Source organism: Thamnophis sirtalis, unplaced genomic scaffold (assembly GCF_051295495.1).
Source record: "Thamnophis sirtalis isolate CommonGarterSnake01/CBP01778 unplaced genomic scaffold, rThaSir2_p1.2 scaffold_6, whole genome shotgun sequence".
NCBI lineage: Eukaryota > Metazoa > Chordata > Lepidosauria > Squamata > Natricidae > Thamnophis > Thamnophis sirtalis.
In genome coordinates, this window is record NW_028261386.1 from 19,081,848 (window position 1) to 19,100,378 (window position 18,531).

The 18,531-nt window shown below is 40.3% G+C and overlaps 1 protein-coding gene across 1 annotated transcript in view; it reads left to right on the forward strand.

The window, feature by feature from the left end:
- The first annotated feature begins 16,599 nt into the window (after positions 1-16,599).
- The window catches only part of LOC106553876 (myeloperoxidase), a 32,357-nt gene continuing 30,425 nt past the window's right edge, over positions 16,600-18,531 (forward strand). The window contains exon 1 of the mRNA XM_087717311.1: positions 16,600-16,627. The gene's annotated coding sequence lies outside the window, so the exon portion shown is untranslated. The remainder of the gene's footprint in view (positions 16,628-18,531) is intronic.

The following is an 18,531-nucleotide window of genomic DNA, read 5'->3' on the forward strand; positions in this document are numbered from 1 at the left end:
GATCTATTTCAAGCTATTTAGCTCTCATCAGCTAGCCATACCCTTACTGGGATTAGAACCTGTGCTGTATTACATTTTAGGCAGATGTGTTAACCATTAAACCACAAGGTTCTCTTCCTTATCAACTGAGCCAGGGAAATAGGTATGTATTTAAAGTCACAACCCCTGGTATGCCCAAACATGGGAGGAAGTCTACTGCTTCCATTCTCTGTATATCGGCTCGTCACAAGAGACCATCCAGACAGAAACCCAATATTTTTACTGTTGCCTTTGTTACATTTGTGTTATATTTGTGTTGATAAATAAATAAAGGGAGACTAGTATAGATCTATTTCAAGCTATTTAGCTCTCTATAGAAATAGATCTATACTAGTCCCCCTTTATTTATTTATCAGCACAAATACAACACACACACACACACACACACACACACACACATATTCCATTTTGAATATATAGTTGGAAAAAGTATTGAGAGTTAACAAGGTTGATGCTATATGGTACAAAGCTGTTATAGAAATGCCATTCACGCTTTGCCACCTGTAAACTGTACAATAAACTGTACAACAAAACAGCTTAAAATACACTTTAAACAATTCAAATAAAAACGATTGAAACAGTGGGAACTGAATAGTTCATTGGTCTTCATTATAGCACAAAGATTCAAACCAAACATCAAGTACTTTAGGAAAATGCCGTACAAACATATTGACAGGAAAACGAAGCCTGTTGCCTATGAGGTGGCAGCAGTTTTCTTGGCCATAAAATGGACCTGGTTTACCTTTGGGGTGTTTCTCTCTCCCCACTTAGCCTAATATTGCTTCATTATGGTTGACTGACGTACTACAATTCAAGTTGGGATTTGCTTAGCTTTACAAGATCAGCCAAGGCCAGATAAATATCACTACTTAGTTCAACTAAAAGGTATTTGCCTATCTCTGAAAGGATCATAAGTAGTGTCAGGTAACGTTTCTGAGGAAGCAATTTCAGGCTAGTGGACTTACTATTAATAGTTACTATTGTTACTATGGGGCCTACATATTGTGGTTAAAAGCTAGAAACCAGGAGACACAGTTCTCTGTTGGTCTTAAGCAGAAGGAAATTCAAGCCACTTCTGGAAAGTGTTGCCAAGAAAACTACAGCGACTAATTTAGTCGGTTACCAGGAGTCGAGACTAACTTGAATAGGAAGAAGGAAAGGGGGGCTATCAGAAAGCCTTGGGAGTTGACTTTTAGATGGAGAAAATAAACACATAATCAAAAGATGTATTATTCAGCCTTAGAAACCAAACATTCGTCCTCAGCTGTTCAGCATTAGGCAGGATTAATACAGACTAACCATGGATGACTGCAATGAATCATGTCTTCAAGTTATCAGAATATTAAAATGAGTTATGAGAATAACTTTGAGGAGCAAGCAAAAGAACTGCAGAGCAGGAATGAAATTTGAGAATAGGTGTCAGACTTCACCCTCCTTAGTTCTCTTTAAACTAAAGGCAGGAATGGGTGGGAGTACATTCAGAGTTGCAAGATTTTGTTACTGCAACCTTATAATAAAAGTTTTAATATTAATAACTTTGGTGTTCAGATCTGCTGTACCTCAAAATGTAAATTTAGCGCATTTCTGATTTTCCCCCTCCCCAACCCCAATTTTTCTCTTTTATAATTTTGGGCATTCTTTTTTACTTAGATGTTTTTTATTTCATAAAAAGTTTAAAAGATTGCCTTGAAGACACAATATTAGTATTAGTGCTATTATTAATGAGAAGCCCTGTCATCAAATCAAATAGGAACACAAAGAAAGGGCCTGTCAGGCCTGAAGCCATCTTTTCTTTTGGATCTTTGGCCTGCCACACTTTCTATAATTCTACTATGCGTTTTCTATTGTGGGAAAATGGGAGGGTGGATTGTAAGGAGTCACATACTATGTAGCCACAACAAAATTCTTTCTAGAAAGCCAAAGTCATCCTTTGTCTTTGCACCTCTGTACCTGACCGGAATTGGATGGATGGAACTATCAGCATGGCAGTGGGAGATTGGACCATGGGATGGACTTGTGGGTGTGGGAGACAAGATCTTGAACTTTCAACTGGGTGGGAAAAACCAGGAAGCTTTCAGATTCGGGTTTTCCCAGATGTGCCAACATGGCTCTCTTAATAAATTGGAACTTTGAGCAATATTTTGCCTTGGACTCTGATTTACTTTGGGATGCTATTTGGAACCCTGACATGGCCTCTTATACAGATACTACTTACGATCACAATTGAGCCCCAAATTTCTGTTGCTAAGTGAAACATTTGTTAAATAAATTTTGCGCCATTTCACAACCTTTCCTGCCACAGTTGTTAAGTGAATCACTGCAGTTAAGTTAGTAACATGGTTGTTAAGGGAATCTGGCTTCCCCAATGACTTTGCTTGTCAGAAGTTGGCAAAAGATGATCACATGATCTTGGGACACAACGATCATCATAACTATGAATCAATTGCCAAGTGTCTGAATTTTGAGCATATGCCACGGGGATGCTGCAATGATCATAAGTGTGAAAGACGGTCATAACTCACTTTTACAGTGCCATTGTAACTTTGATCAATCACTAAATGAGCTGTTGTAAATTGGGGGAAAATATCATCATAAAAGCCAGCACAATACCACTGAAAAAGAAAAACAAGAAATTCAAGAAGGAACCAGCAACAAAGATCTCTCTGGTAAAGTGAAAGACAAAAAGGATAAGTACAAAAAAATATATGGAAAAAAGGGATCCAGAATTAAGGCAGGAAAACAGCAGATAGCCAGAATCTGCAAAGAGGAAGTCAGGAAAGCAAAGGCTCAGAATGAACAAAGGCTTGCAACAAAAGTCAAAGATAAAAGATAAAAAAAGGTTCCTTTCAAACATATAATTAGAAACAAGTCAAGGAAACAGTTGTTCCACTAACGAGATAAGATGACAAGGAAGGAAGTAACAGGCAGTAAAGAGAAAGCAGAGCTGCTTAACTCATTCTTTGCATCCGTCTTCACACAAAAAGAACCTATAGCCCAACCTACCAAAAACATAACTGTGAAAGACAAAAATGAAATTAATGAAAATTAAAATAAGAAAGAAAATGGTAAGAGAACACCTGTTTGACCTTGATGTATATAAATCACCGGGACCTGATGGATTACATCCCAGAATTCTGAAGGAGCTGGCAGATGTTATCTCAGAACTTTTGTACCATATCTTTCAAAAATCCCGAAGCACCAGAGAACTACTATAGCAATAGCAATAGCAATAGACTTATATACCGCTTCATAGGCCTTTCAGGCCTCTCTAAGCGGTTTACAGAGAGTCAGCATATTGCCCCCAACAATCTGGGTCCTCATTTTACCCACCTCGGAAGGATGGAAGGCTGAGTCAACCCTGAGCCGGTGAGATTTGAACCGCTGACCTGCTGATCTAGCAGTAGCCTGCAGTGCTGCTTTTAACCACTGCGCCACCTTGGCTCTACTAAAGGATTGGAAAAGAGCTGATGTGGTTCCCATCTTAAAACAAAAACAAAAACGAGACCCAGGAAACTGCAGACCAATCAGCCTAACATCAATACCTGGCAAGATACTCGGGAGGAGAAAAAAAATAGATCAGTGAACATCTAGAAACAAATAAAGTTATAACTAGCAGCCAGCATGGGTCTGTTAAAAACAGATCATGCCAAATCAGGGATGAAATCCACTTACTTTTGCTATCGGTACGGTACCAATGTGAGCATGCGCTCACATTGTTTGTTTTGGCTCAATCAATTCAAATTTCTCTTTGTAGGAGCAAAATGAAACAATATCTGACATGTGGGGCTCCGTAGTTTTCTTGCAGATGTTTCATTACCCAAACTAGGCAGCAGCATCAGTGATAGTAGGGAATCCTCACTTCCCACAAGTATTGATGATGTTACCTAGAGGAACTGAATGTTCACAAGAATAAACCAGAGGTGGTATTCAGCCAGGTCTCTATGGTTTGGGCGAAATGGTACTGGTGGCTGCGGGATGCTCCACCCACCCATCCCAACGTAATGTGTGAGCACTGCACATGCGCAGAAGGTGGTGCTCATGTGCAGACGCGGCGTGTGCACTCACACTTGCGAATCGGTAGGGAAGGTAAATGAATCCCACCTCTGGAATAAACATATCTTCACATACACACATGCCCCTCAAGCATCACCCTAGAATCAGCATGTAGACACTTCACCCAGGACAAGCTCCCCCTATATAAATCTGTGACTGTACCCCATTTCTCTGCAGCTGCCCCTAAAGACAAACTGTTTTGCTTTTAGGAATAAATATTTCTTCTTTCTTCTCACCTGTCTGGATCTCGTTTTCATTTATTCTTGTGCAGGCCCGGCCCAGTTGGAACCCCAAATTATAGCAATAGCACTTAGACTTAGATACTGCTTTATAGTGCCTTACAGCCAGGGGTGGGTTCCAACAGAGACTACTGCCGGTTTGCTCAGGGACACGCTGTGCACATTTCACGCGTGTGTGCTTGCTACACACTGTGTGTACATGCGCAGTATAATTAAAATTGCTCTGCGCATGCACAAAAGCAAAAAATAAGGTGGGAGGACCAGTTCAGGGTCATGGCAGGCCTGGGTCGCTGCCGGTTATAGTGACCCAGGCCGCCAAGCTACTACTGGTTCGGCGATCACTGCTTACAGCTCTGTCTAAGTGGTTTACAGAGTCAGCATATTGCCCCCAACAAACTGGGTCCTCATTTTACCCACCTCGGAAGGATGGAAGGCTGAGTCAACTTTGAGCCTGTTGAGATTTGAGCTGCCAAATTGGCTCATAATTATTCTTTTGACATGACTTTACCTGCACAATCTACAAAGCTTTGTCAGTTTCAACCGTAGCTATAGACATTTGACCCTTATCCCTCTGTAGATGCTTACCTAGTTTTCATTTTGTTGTCATAATGTGGTGTTTAAATGCAGTCTGTTTGGTTGGTTTATTACTCAATTTATTATGTGAACTCAGAAAATAAGTCCAAGGACGAAATGGCGAACTGAAGACAGCGCCATTAAAAGAAAATAGCCTTAGGGAAACAAAAGAAAAAAAATGAAATAAAGAAGGTACGTTAATAGAGAGAAGTAAATATGATTATGTTTAATATTATCATTTTAATATTACAGAATTAATGCTAATGTAATGAATATTGTTGTAAATCTGGATTATCATTTTACAAAGATATTTGTAACCAGAAGACACACTGCTTAATTGAAGATGGAATTTTTTATTATATTAAAAAAGAAAATATATTCAAAAAGAAAAAAAGAAAATACCCACCATGCTCAAACCATGGTTGGCACTAAGGCTGAGCGGGCACTAGGTTGCATACATCCTTTTCTAATCTATTTTGAAAGTTGCTCGGTTAACTGCTTTTCAGCTTCTAGGGCAGTGTTTTTCAACCACTGTGCCGCGGCACACTAGTGTGCCGTGACATAGTGTAAGGTGTGCCGTGGGAAAATTACTTTATATATAGTCAATATAGGCACAGAGTTAAAATTTTTTAACATTTTCTAATGGTGGTGTGCCTTGTGATTTTTTTCATGAAAAAAGTGTGCCTTTGCACAAAAAGGTTGAAAAACACTGTTCTAGGGAATCTTTAAATCGATATGTTTTACAGCATCGGGCAAGTTTTCTTCAATCCTTAATGAAAAAAGTATTAAGTACATGTTTAAGAACATTAGAGGGAACCAGAATAGAGGTGGTATTCAGCAGGTTCTGACCAGTTCTGGAGAACCGGTAGCGAAAATTTTGAGTAGTTCGGAGAACTGGTAAATACCACCTCTGACTGGCCCCGCCCCCATCTATTCTCTGCCTCCTGAGTCCCAGCTGATTGGGAGGAAATGGGGATTTTGCAGTACCCACCCCCTGGAGTGGGGAGGGAATGGAGATTTTACAGTATCCTTCCCCTGCCACGCCCACCAGGCCACCGCCACCAAGCCATGCCATGCCCACCAAGCCACGCTTACAGAACCGGTAGTAAAAAAATTGAATCCCACCACTGAACCAGAAGGAACTAAAGATTCAATTAAAGGAGAAAATGGTGCAAACTACTTTAACATTGGACACACTGAAGAATATTTTTGAAAAATGGACTGAGAAGCTAATATTAAGAGTATCCGCCTCTATAGGGATATTGTGTTTAGAAGATGTTATGGAAGAGGGACAAGTTATATCTGAGAAGAATTGAGACTAATCTGAAGATGGATTTAAAAATGACAGCCTGGGAGAATGATATGAAAAAAGATGCTACACTTGATAGTAGTCCAATAAAACTTATCTTAACTAAGATATCTGACTGATATCTTAATTTTTAAAAGGTATAAAGCAAAACAAAATAAAAAATGATTTGAATAATTTTTCTTATTAACAAAATAAATTTGTTTAAGCTTGAAAGAATTTTTCAGCACAGGTAACTCAACATAGGTGACTGGACATTTATAAATTTTTAATTTTCAGAACAAGGCCTAATATTTATTTAATGGTAAATATGTTATCAGGCTAATTGTTCTTGGATTTTAAACTATTTTATTTGCTCATATATTTTTATTTGCTCTCCTTTTGTTGAGTCCTATGATCAATCTTCTTGCTAAATTAATAGAAGAGCAATCTAATTAAAAAATTCACATTTTGGGGCTTTGAACATGGGCTTTGAACATGAGACTTAAAAAAATAGAAAAGCAGATTATTGTCTAAACTGAGGTCTTGGTAATCACACAAGCAGCTGAAATAACTATATAGATTATAGAACCACAACATAGTTAAATATTATCATGGGTGTCACCCCAGCAGTGAATAAAGTAATAAAATATGTACAATTAAACTGAAACTACTTGGATTCTGGTTGGGGACCTTTGACTGATTTGCATAATTGGCCACCAGATTTCTGGAAGATGACTTTTTTCATTACTCCGCCCTAAAACTGCACTGATAGGAAACTCAGCAAATATAGATATAAACTTCCTTCTCAGCAGTGGTGGCCATTCTAGGGTCAAATGTTAACTTTTGATTCAGAATAGAATTCAACAAGGGAGTAAAGATTGTGATTGAGCACCACCCTCCAGACCTTCCGCGTAGCCCTTAAAACCTGGCTGTCCCAACAGGCCTGGGGCTAAAGACTTCAACCCCACCCAAATAGTATGACTGTTGCGCTTTTTAACGATGTATTGTCTTCATGTATGTAACTTGTTTTGTCCTTCCCTCCCCCTGAATTGTGAGCCGCCCTGAGTCCCCTCAGGGAAAAGGGCGGCATACAAATAAAGTAAAATCCAAATCCAAATCCAAAATGATAACAATTAAAAAATAGCAGTAGCAATTTTGGCATTAAAAAAACTGAAACTATTTAAAATTCAGGAGAGCTTGTTGCTAGAAGGATAGAGCAGAGACATCATCTGTGGGCTTCACTTTCACAGAAACTACATAAAGATCATGCAAACCAGGGGTGGGTTCCGGCAGAGAGTACTGCTGCTTTGCTCAGGGGTGCATCACACACACACGTGCACTTGATGCGCAGAAGCAAAAAACAAGATGGCGGTGCCTACAGCGCAGCCAGAAGAACCGGTTCGGGGGCGTGGCAGGCCTGGGTCGCTGCCGGTTCCAGCGACCCAGTCCACCAAGGTACTACTGGTTTGGCCAACTGGTCCAAACCAGTTGGAACCTACTACTGATGCAAACCCAGAATCATATAGACCAATATCCCTTATTAATCAGGATGCTAAGATTTTTACAGCAATATTGGCAAACAGATTGAATATATTTATAGATAATGATATTAAAAATTAAAAGATTCGAAGAGAAAGATAGTGAACAAAATCTGAAATGATTATAAAAGAATGTGAGATGAGTGAAGAATATATAGGTAAAGGAGAATTGGGGAAATATAGCGAATATTAACTGAATTAGAAGAGCAGGCAAAAGGTTTAAAATTAATTTGGGAATTAGGTTTAGGAGGAATAAATGATAATGATTGGAAAAATATTTGGAATAGAAGAGTATATAAGAATATGTCAGTTAGAGTTAAGGGGCTGCTGCGATGGTTGTAAGCGCACAATGAAAAGTCATTTTTTCCCAGTGCCATTGTAACTTGAGTTGTCACTAAGTGAATGGTGGTAAAGATATGCCTAGTCTTATGAAAAGGACTAGGGGGTGACATGATAACAGTCTTCCAATATCTCAGGGGCTGCCACAAAGAAGAGGAAGTCAAGCTATTCTCCAAAGCACCTGAGGGTAGAACAGGAAGCAATGGGTGGAAACTAATCAAGGAGAGAAGCAACTTAGAACTAAGGAGACATTTCCTTACAGTTAGAAAAATTAATCAGTGTAACCACTTCCACTTCCTCCAGAAGTTGTAAATGCTCCAACACTGGAAGTTTTCAAGAAGAGATTAGATAACCATTTGTCTTAATATAAGAGCCAAGGTGGCGCAGTGGTTAAATGCAGCACTGCAGGCTACTGCTAGATCAGCAGGTCAGCGGTTCAAATCTCACCGGCTCAGGGTTGACTCAGCCTTCCATCCTTCCGAGGTGGGTAAAATGAGGACCCAGATTGTTGGGGGCAATATGCTGACTCTCTGTAAACCGCTTAGAGAGGCCTGAAAGGCCTATGAAGCGGTATATAAGTCTACTGCTATTGCTATAAGTATAATCTTTATTGTCATTGTACTTAAATACAACAAAATTGGTTATTGTTATATATTTGTTGTTGTTAGTTGCAAAGTCATGTCCGACCAATCGCAACCCCATGGACAACATTCCTCCAGGCCTTCCTGTCCTCTACCATCCTCCGGAGTCCATTTAAGCTCACGCCAACTGCTTTGGTGACTCCATCCAGCCACCTCATTCTATATCCTCCCCTTCTTCTTTTGCACACAATCTTTCCCATTACTAGGCTCTTCTCCAGTGTGTCTTTCCTTCACATTAGGTGGCCAAACTATTTGAGTTGCCTAATATTTACTTAATGGTAAATATGTTATCAGGCTAATTGTTCTTGGATTTTAAACTATTTTATTTGCTCACATATTGCAGAATCTCTCCTTTTGTTGAGTCCTATGATCAATAAAAGCAATCTTCTTGCTAAATTAATAGAAGATCAATCTAATTTAAAAAAAAACATATTGGGCTTTGAACTGGAGCCTTAAAAAATAGAAAAGCAGATTATTGTCTAAACTGAGATCTTGTTAATCACACAAGCAACTCAAATAACTATATAGAACCACAACATTGTTAAATATTCAATTCAATTCAATTCAATTTATTAAATTTATATGTCGCCCTTTTCCCCCGAAGGGGACTCAGGGCGGCTCATAACTCGAACCAATCCATAGGTTCGAACCATATTATCATAGGTGTCACTCCAGCAGTGGATAAAGTAATAAAATATGTATAATTAAACTGATACTACTTGGATTCTGGCCTGGGACCTTTGACTGATTTACCTATTTGGCCACCAGACTTCAGGAAGATCACTTTTTTCATTACTCCACCCTAGAATTGCACTGGTAGGTCCATTGGGGAAATTCCACAAACATAGATATAAACTTCCTTCTCAGCAGTGGTGGCCACTCTAGGATCAAAGGTTAACTTTTGATTCATAATAGAATTCAACAATGGAGTAAAGATTGTGATTGAGAGAGAGAGAAAAAACCTGATAGCAATTTTGGCATTAAAAAAACTGAAACTATTTAAAATTCAGGAGAGCTTGTTGCTAGAGGGATGGAGCAGAGACATCATCTGTGGGCTTCACTTACTTTACTTTTTACTATTAGATTAATGTTTAGAAATGAAAGGGAAACTGGTATGGCTAAAAAAAAATATGAACCTGTAATATAGAAGCCTTACAGGTGCATATTGAATGATTCAGTTATTTGATTTTGCATGGGAAAACCCAGCTTCAAGTCCCTGTTCAACCAGGAAGCACACTAGGTAACTTAAGGTTAGTTTGTTTTGTTTCTTTTTATAGGGACAAAAATGCAATGATATCTGACATGTGGGGCAGAGGTGGTTCCCCTTCTTTTACTGCCGGTTTGCTCAGGGACGTGCTTCGGGCATGCGCACACTTGATGCGCACCAGGGATGGGTTCCTGCCAGTTCTAACCGCTTCTATAGAAGAGGTTCCACAAATCTACAGTGTCATTTACAACCGGTTCCAGCTCCCTCCCCCCGCCCATCCGCACATCATCAAGATGAAGAGCGAGAGGAGGAATTCTGGAAGATGAAGTCCACAAGTCTTAAAGCTGTCAAGTTTGAACACCCCTGGTTTTTTTTCCTAAAGGGTTAGAGGTGCAAGGGTCTTGTAACTTGACAGCTTTAAGACTTGCCTGCTTCAAATGCCAGTTTCTGAGCCAACATTTTGGTTGCTAAGCAAGAGCGTTGTTAAGTGAGTTTCATCACATTTTACAAGTTGGCCATGCCCACCCAGTCACATGGCTGGCAAGCCACTCCCACCCAGTCACATGACTGGCACACCACTCCCACCTGGTCACATGGCCAGCAAGCCACTCCCACAAAGCAGGCCACACCTACAGAAGAGGTTCTAAAAAATTTTGAAACCCACCACTGATGCGCACTATGTGCGCATGCACAGTACTAAAGAATTACTTGTACCTGCACAGAAGCAAAAAACAACATGCCATGGGCACCGCTGATAAAACCGGTTCAGGGGTGTGGCCAGCCAAGTTACTACCTATTCGGCCAAACTGGATAAAACCGGTAGGAACCCACCTCTGATATGGGGGTCCTTGGTGCTTTCTAAGCTTGGTAGTTTTCTTGTAGATATTTCATTACTCAAACTAGGTAACAGCATCTGTGATAGTAGGGATAATAGGAAATCGTCACTCCCCAGTGATGGGATTCAAATAATTTAACAACCAGTTCTCTGCCCTAAAGATTTCTCCCAACAACCAGTTCACTAAACTGCTCAGAAAGTTAACAGCTGGTTCTCCTGAAGTGGTACGAACTGGCTGAATCCCACTACTGTCACTTCCTACAAGCACCGATGATGTTACCTAGTTTGGGCAATAAAACGTCTCCAAGAAAACAACCCCACTCAGAGAGCACGAGTTCCCCTCATTTCAACTTTGAACTACATATATTCTCCTCTGTATTTGAGATATGTCATCTTGAGACCCCCAAGAAAATATGGAATATACATTTAGATCGGAAAAAAAGGCTGAAGCAATACATGATAGCCATATTCAGCTATATTAAAAGGTGTAGATTAAATAGTCAGCAGGAATTTTTCATGTGCTAAGAAACAAGGACCTAAAATACTATGTATAATTTGCAGCTACTATCATTTCATTTAAAAATAAGGAAAAACTCTCCATCAGTAAATAAGATCTATTACCACAGTGGAACAATCTACCTATGCAGATTGTGGTTTCTTCAACTTTGGTCATTCTTAAGAAGCTAAACAACACCTCTCCCTGATATTTTAACTGGTTTTCCTACACAGAGGTTGACTAGATATTGTGCTCTCTTACAACCATAGACCTCTAGGATTCTACAGTGTTGGAAGAAATATCCATCTGGTCCAGTTCCAATATTTCTAAGTGGAGAGAAAGACACTGGAAACATGGAGGTTGATTTGAAAGATGGTTTATTGATGGACAGGACCACATGGGTTTGAAGTCCCAGGCAGCTGACCACATGGAGTGGAGAGTGAGTGTTATTTATACCCTCACTTGGGCCTTGCCCTTGAGCTTCCTGTTCTTGTGGCAAGGACATCTATTCTATTGGTTGCTGTCAGACTCTGATGGGGCTATGCAGGGGTCCTAACTAATTTTGTAGGCTTTCTGAGTCAAGCTTGGTTGAAATGTGGGCTGATGCAATGCAGGTCCTATTGTGGCTGAATGGCTTTGCCCTGATGGATAATCCCATCATCCTGAAGCTGAAGCTGTCCTGAAGCTGATCCTGAAGCTGTCTCTTGTAGCTAGGTTGTTCCCAGTCCTGCTGGGGCTATTAAGAAAGGTGTGTGGGGGCTTCGGGGGGAGGAGCCTGCCGCCGTTGGGAGCTCAACGAAGCTCCTGTCAGGATTCTGGTTCGTATATCTTATAAGATCTATAGATATCTCCCCTTTCTGGCAGAAAGGGGCAGGGAGAAGGTCAGTCGTTAGGATCTCTTTGTAATTCATAGCTTTTTTTGCTGTGAATGGAGAAGAGGTTCAACATTAGCTGAGCTTTTACTCCGGCCAGTTTTTCCGCAGCTGCCTTTTTTGCAGCCCTAGGCAGATTGCCCCCCCCCCCCCCCAGGACAAAGCTAAGCTATTTAAAAATCAATCCGGGCGGGGACCATTCCTGAGGAATTTCTTCCATTACTATCTAAAATACCAGCTTCAACTTCGCAAAAGGCTCCCTTTTTTTTTTAGCTGCGTCACAAGATGGCGATCTTGTAGCTTTTGTGTTTGATGTGACGTACTTAGTCAGCCCTACCCTCCTGAAGGCTTCTCTGTACTAATTGTTAAAAGATTAACTGAGGGGAGCAGAGACTTTGATTCTTGGCTCGCTTGATTGTTTGTCTTTTATTTTTACTCTGGAATGGCTCCCAAATCTAAACAGAAGCGCTTCCTTAATAACATATCTCAAAAAATTGCTATGAAGCCGCTACCCTTGCCTCCTACACCCTCCACGGGAGATTTGTTAACACAAGAATTTCTACTCAAAACGCTTAATGATTTCAGACAGGAAATTAATAAACTGATATCGGATTTATATGATCAATTTGATGCTAAAATTGCTCAGGCAAAGGAGGATATGATCGGAGTAATGACAGTCATGACAGATTATATTGCTGAAACGGAGGACAAATTGGAACTTTTGGAAGAAACTAACCTTAATTTGATATCCAAAATTCAAACGTTACAACAGGAAATGGAAAGTGCTCAAAAACAACTTGTCATGATAAATTATAATAAGACTGCCTTCGCAATAAGAGTAAGAGGACTGCGTGAAAACCAACAGGAGAATTTGAAACAGATCTTCTTTGAGGCTCTTAGCCGCTTGGTGGGAAGTCCGGGACTTAACTTTGATTGGCAGATTCAAAAAATTTACCGTCAGAATTCGTGGGTAGCAAAACAGCGACAGCTTCCGAGGGACATAATTATATACTTTACCACAAGGGAATCCAGAAATGAGATAATACAGAGGCTCTATAATAAGAGGTTGAGAATTGATGGACAGGACTTGATTGTTTTTAAAGAGATACCATCTCAAATATTAAGAACAAGGAGAGAGTACACTTTTTTAACCGAAGAACTCAGAAATTCTCAGATTCCATACAAATGGGAAGTCCCAGCTGGCATTACAGTTACATTTGGCAACCAAAAACACCGCATTAATTCTGTCTGTGAAGCCCGAGAATTTTACTACGAGACCCTGAAGGCGGGACTTCCTGACTCATCCGGATCTGGAGAGAGACAAGGAGAAGGAACAGACAAGCAGCAAGACACATGGCTACAAAGGCGGAGGGTGTTGCTTTCCTCTTCCGGAAGGGCAGAAGACTAAAGAATAAAGACCTAGCGATGTTCTTAAAACTTTATGATTTCTGCCTGGGATAAAATGGAAAAGTTGGACATGGAGACTGAAAGAAGCGTTGCTGACTGTGGACACATATTGTATATAAGATTTGTTTGAACTCTAACTCAAACTGCGCATGAATTATTTTCCTAGGCGAGGAGAGCGGAAATTGCGATCTTTTTGAGTTGTGGTCTGGGACGAACGGAGTTGGGAGGCGCGTGGGAGAGGGAAGGGTAGCGAAAGCTTAATTAGACTACTTGGGGCTAGAATGCAAGCTGATGTTTGTTTGAGTTGCTATTTCAATATAAGGTCAAGAAAGATTGGTCGGAGAGTCTCCAGGAAGGTGGAGTAAATATGTGAGGAGCAATGGACGCGGATAAAATATATATGTGGATATGGATAAAGGCAGGGTGGAAGGTAAAAAATTTACATGTAGAGGTGGGTAAGGATAGAAAGGGAGGTGTTGGAAATGAAAAATGAAAGAAGTACTTGAGTTTAATGGTTTTATAGAAAGGTTTGGATATTCGGATAAAAAAGAGATAAATTAAAGGTCTGAATAGATAGACAAAGCAATGAGACTTTTAGTTGGGGAATCCTAATTGATTAACTTACCTGGCTCTAATACAGTTTGAAACCCTGCAAGTAGTAAAATAACCGAAATTTGGAACGAGCTACATTGTTTAAGATTTACAGATGATGGGAAGCTGTGTTAACGTAGTGGGTTTATTGACCCTTCTTGTTTTTCTTTTCTTTTTGTGTGTGTGTGTGTTTTTTTTTTCTTTTCTATTTTTTACTATTCCCTTTTTTTGGCTATTCTTTTTTTTTTTTTAATTTTAAAGTTAGCTAGCTTTATTATACTCAAGTGCTTGTTAAAGAATTATGCCGGGTATGGGACCTGCGAAGCCGTAAGGGGGTTAGGGAGGGGGGATTATAGGGGGGAGGGGGGAGGGTGGAATTACAGTTTCAATTCTTAGAACAATAAGAATTCACTTGTATACTGCGGCTTGTTTTCCTTTTTTTTTCTTTTTCTCTTTTATTTTTTAAAAAACAAACTGAATAGATTAATTGTAGGGATACACCAAAGTGAGGAGAAGAGGGAAAGAGGAGGGAGAAGTAAAGAGGGAGCGAGAGGGGAATGTAAGGAGGGTGAGATGGAGGGAGGGGGAGATGTCTGAGGGGGAAGGGAAGTAGAAGAGGGGAATGCTGGAGGGGAGAAATGAAAGTTGGAGGGGGAGAAGAGAGGGTGTATGGGGGATTGAAGTGTCATGTTGGGTTTTTTTTTTTTATGGTGGATTTTTTTCTCTTTGTTTTTTGTTACGCACAGTATATAAGTGATTGTATAAAATGAAAATGAAAATGAAATAAATAAAATGTACTCTTAAAAAAAAAAAAAAAAAAGAAAGGTGTGGGCTATTTTCCAGGATTATATTTCTCCTTTAGGGAAATATATTATTCTGCCATTTATAATATTTCCCCAAATATGTCATTCTTCTAGGAGAGGGGTGGGTGCTATCCTGAGGTAGTATTCTACCGGTTCGGACTGGTTCGCCTCAACCGGTAGCGGAAATTGTGGGTGGCCCCGCCCACTCACTCCGGCTCTACAGCATCCCATTTAGGCCCTTTTTTCACCAAAAGCGCCTGTGCGGAAGGCTGTGCACACGCGCTCACATTTGCGAACCAGTAGGGAAGGTAAGTGAATACCACCCTGATGCTAACTTTATACAACAGTAAATAAAGAAATGCTTGCATGCATAGGGTGCAGAGGTGGGATCCACTTACCTTCCCTACTGGTTCGCAAATGTGAGCACAAGAGCATGCACAAGAGGTCACACATTATGTCAGAGAAGATGGGGGGAGCCTCCTGCAGCCGACACTACTGGTTCGCCCGAACCGGAGAGAACCGGCTGGATACCACCTCTGATAGGGTGACTACAGCCCAGTGAGTTTGAAGAACTCTTGCTGTCTTGAAGACAAAAGTGATATGATTAGGAACATCCCACAATAGTTGTACAAGAGGGGATTAAAGGTATAAGCATACCAGTTTGCCTTTTCAAAGAGGATTTTGTGACTGGGCATCTCCAATGTTGCATCCATCCATCTTGGGAATGATCTTTTCAGTAAATCCTACGTACTTATTTCCTTAAAACGTTTATACAGCTTCCAATATTAAAATAAGACGTTCTTTGACAGAAGAGATGGCTCAGTGGTTAAGACCACTGAACTGAAAAGCTCACTGCCCAGGTTCGAGACCCAAATGCTACAAGATGGGGTGAGCTGCCGTTCTCACCATACTTCCTGCCAACCCAGCAGTTCGAAAATATGCACATGCAAGTGGAAAAATGAGTACCACTTCGGTACCCATTTGGTCTCATTTACTATTAAAGGAAGCAGGATTTTGATTTTATGATAACTTTTCTAACATGGTTGACATTGCTGTGAAACTATTTCAAAGTTCCTGCAGTCCTCTTTGATTCCCTAGAGAAAGGAGTTCCTGCGGAGTTTACTCTGCTAGTCATTGCTGGCTATAGAGAACGGTGCTCATCTCTGTTTTGAGGCCATTGAGCCAGCACTGTTTGAAGATGTTTCTGCAATCATGTGACCAGCATGAAGTCACATAGTTCTGTTACCTTCCCACCGAAGTGGTACTCATTTTTCCACTTGCATGCTTTCAAAAGCTTGCGTGCATGCTTTCAAAATTCTTTCAGTCCTTTATGATTCCCCAGAAAATGCCATTCTTTTCCTTTTCTGAGAAGTTAGTCTAAAACTCCTCCCATACTGCACAAACATTAATCTGCAGGAAATAATGTGGGTTATAGTCCAAAATCATTGGCAAACACAGTGTTAGTTAATGATGTCAGATCTTTTATTTGGTAATCTTAATTAATATGTTTCTGTTTCAAAAACAAGGAAGTGGGCTTGCTATCTTATGCCACTAGATATTTTCTCTTGGTCCAAATCAAACAAAAGGGTTTTTTTTTTAGGTCCCATCATATTCACTCACGTCCACACCCATTGATCCAAGGAGTATAAAAGCTTAGATCATCCAGTAAAACAGGGTAGAGAATCATCTGAAGAAGAACAGAGCAGGTGAGGACTGTCCTCCTTAGCACTTACCTTATGGCTGATGGGAAGGCGATGGATTTGCCAATGAGAAACTGATCTCCCTTTATCTTTCTAGTAGATTGTTGATCTTGATCTCCTCTTTCTCTTTCCAGTTGATTGTTGATCTGCTTCTCAACCCCATTTTGGGTTCTTTATGGGCTTAGGAGAGTGAAAAATGGTATTTGAACAGAACAGAATAACAGAGTTGGAAGCTCTTAGAGGTCTTCTAGTACAATCTCCTATTCAACCAGGAGAGCCTATTGCATTTCAGACAAATGGGCGTCCAATCTCTTTTAAAAACCTCCAGTGATGGAACATCCACAACTTCTGGAGGCAAGCTCTTCCATTGCTTAATTGTTCTGTCAGGAAATTTCTCCTTATTTCTAGGTTGGATCTCTCCTTGATGTATTTCCATCCATTGCTTCGGGTGCTTTGGAGAATAGGTTGACTCCTTTTTTTGTGACAGCCCCTTAGATATTGGAAGACTGCTATCATGTCACCCCCACAGCTTTTGGATCATTTAATCTAGAATGATTAACACTGAAACATCTCCCCAAGGACATTTTCATTCTGTTAATTTATTTAATTCACCATGTTGGCTCTCCCATTTAGTCCAGGACAATTTAATTAAACAAGCTAAAAAGGTTTGGATTGAGAATTGTTTTGGGAATAATTCTGAAATTCAGAGGTAGGATGGGGCAGCGCAAACCTGTGTGCTCCAGTGCAGCTGTAATGGTGTCCATAGACTATCTGGGGAAAAAACTTTTGCTGATGACCTTCTGACTTTCCCCAAAGGTAGTGGCCCTTTGAGAGCTATATACAATGAAATTTCATTTTAACGTATGCCGATTAGTGTACATTCAAAGTGACAAATAAAGTTACAGTTATTCTATTTTCTACCTGATAGAGATTTGGCTTTATATGGATAGTCCTCAACTTACAACAGTTTGTTCAGTGAAGTTATAACAGAACTGAAAAAAGCGACTTATGGCTATTTTTCACATGGCCATTGCAGCATCCTCATGGTCATGGGATTAAAATTCAGATGCTTGGCAACTGACTCATATTTATGACGGTTACAGTATCCCAGAGTCACGTGATCCCCCTTTCCAACTTTCTGACCAGTAAAGTCAATGGGGAAACCAGATTCACTTAACGACCATGTTACTAACTTAACAACTGCTGTGATTCGCTTAACAACTGTAGCAAGAACAGTTGTCAAGTAGGGAAAAACTCACTTGACAACAGAAATGCTTAGCAACAAAAATGATGGGCTCACTTGTGGTTGTAAGTCAAGGACTACCTGAACTCAGATTTCTGATCTCTCTATCTCCAGACGGTCCGCTCTGACTGATAACTTCTCTCTAATCTTTCAGGAAGTGAAAGTCCTGAACTCCTTGACTCTAACCTTTGTCTTGTTTTTCTCTGATCCAGGATAACAATAGCAATAGCAATAGCAGTTAGACTTATATACCGCTTCATAGGGCTTTCAGCCCTCTCTAAGCGGTTTACAGAGTCAGCATATTGCCCCCAACGACAATCTGGGTCCTCATTTTACCCACCTCGGAAGGATGGAAGGCTGAGTCAACCCTGAGCCGGTGAGATTTGAACAGCCGAACTGCAGAACTGCAGTCAGCTGAAGTAGCCTGCAGTGCTGCATTTAACCACTGCGCCACCTCGGCTCTGATGTCTTTAATTTTCAAATGAAGCAAATCTTTTCATTTTTAACAGCACTTCCCCATAACCTGGATGTCCTCCAGATATGCGAGGATCATTAAAATCCAAAAAAACTAAATCAGTTGGAAGTTCTTGGAACTGGTCCTTGCATTTGGATGACCCTAGCTTGAGAAGTCTGCAGAGTCAGACCACTGGTTCCTTTAACTGCTGCT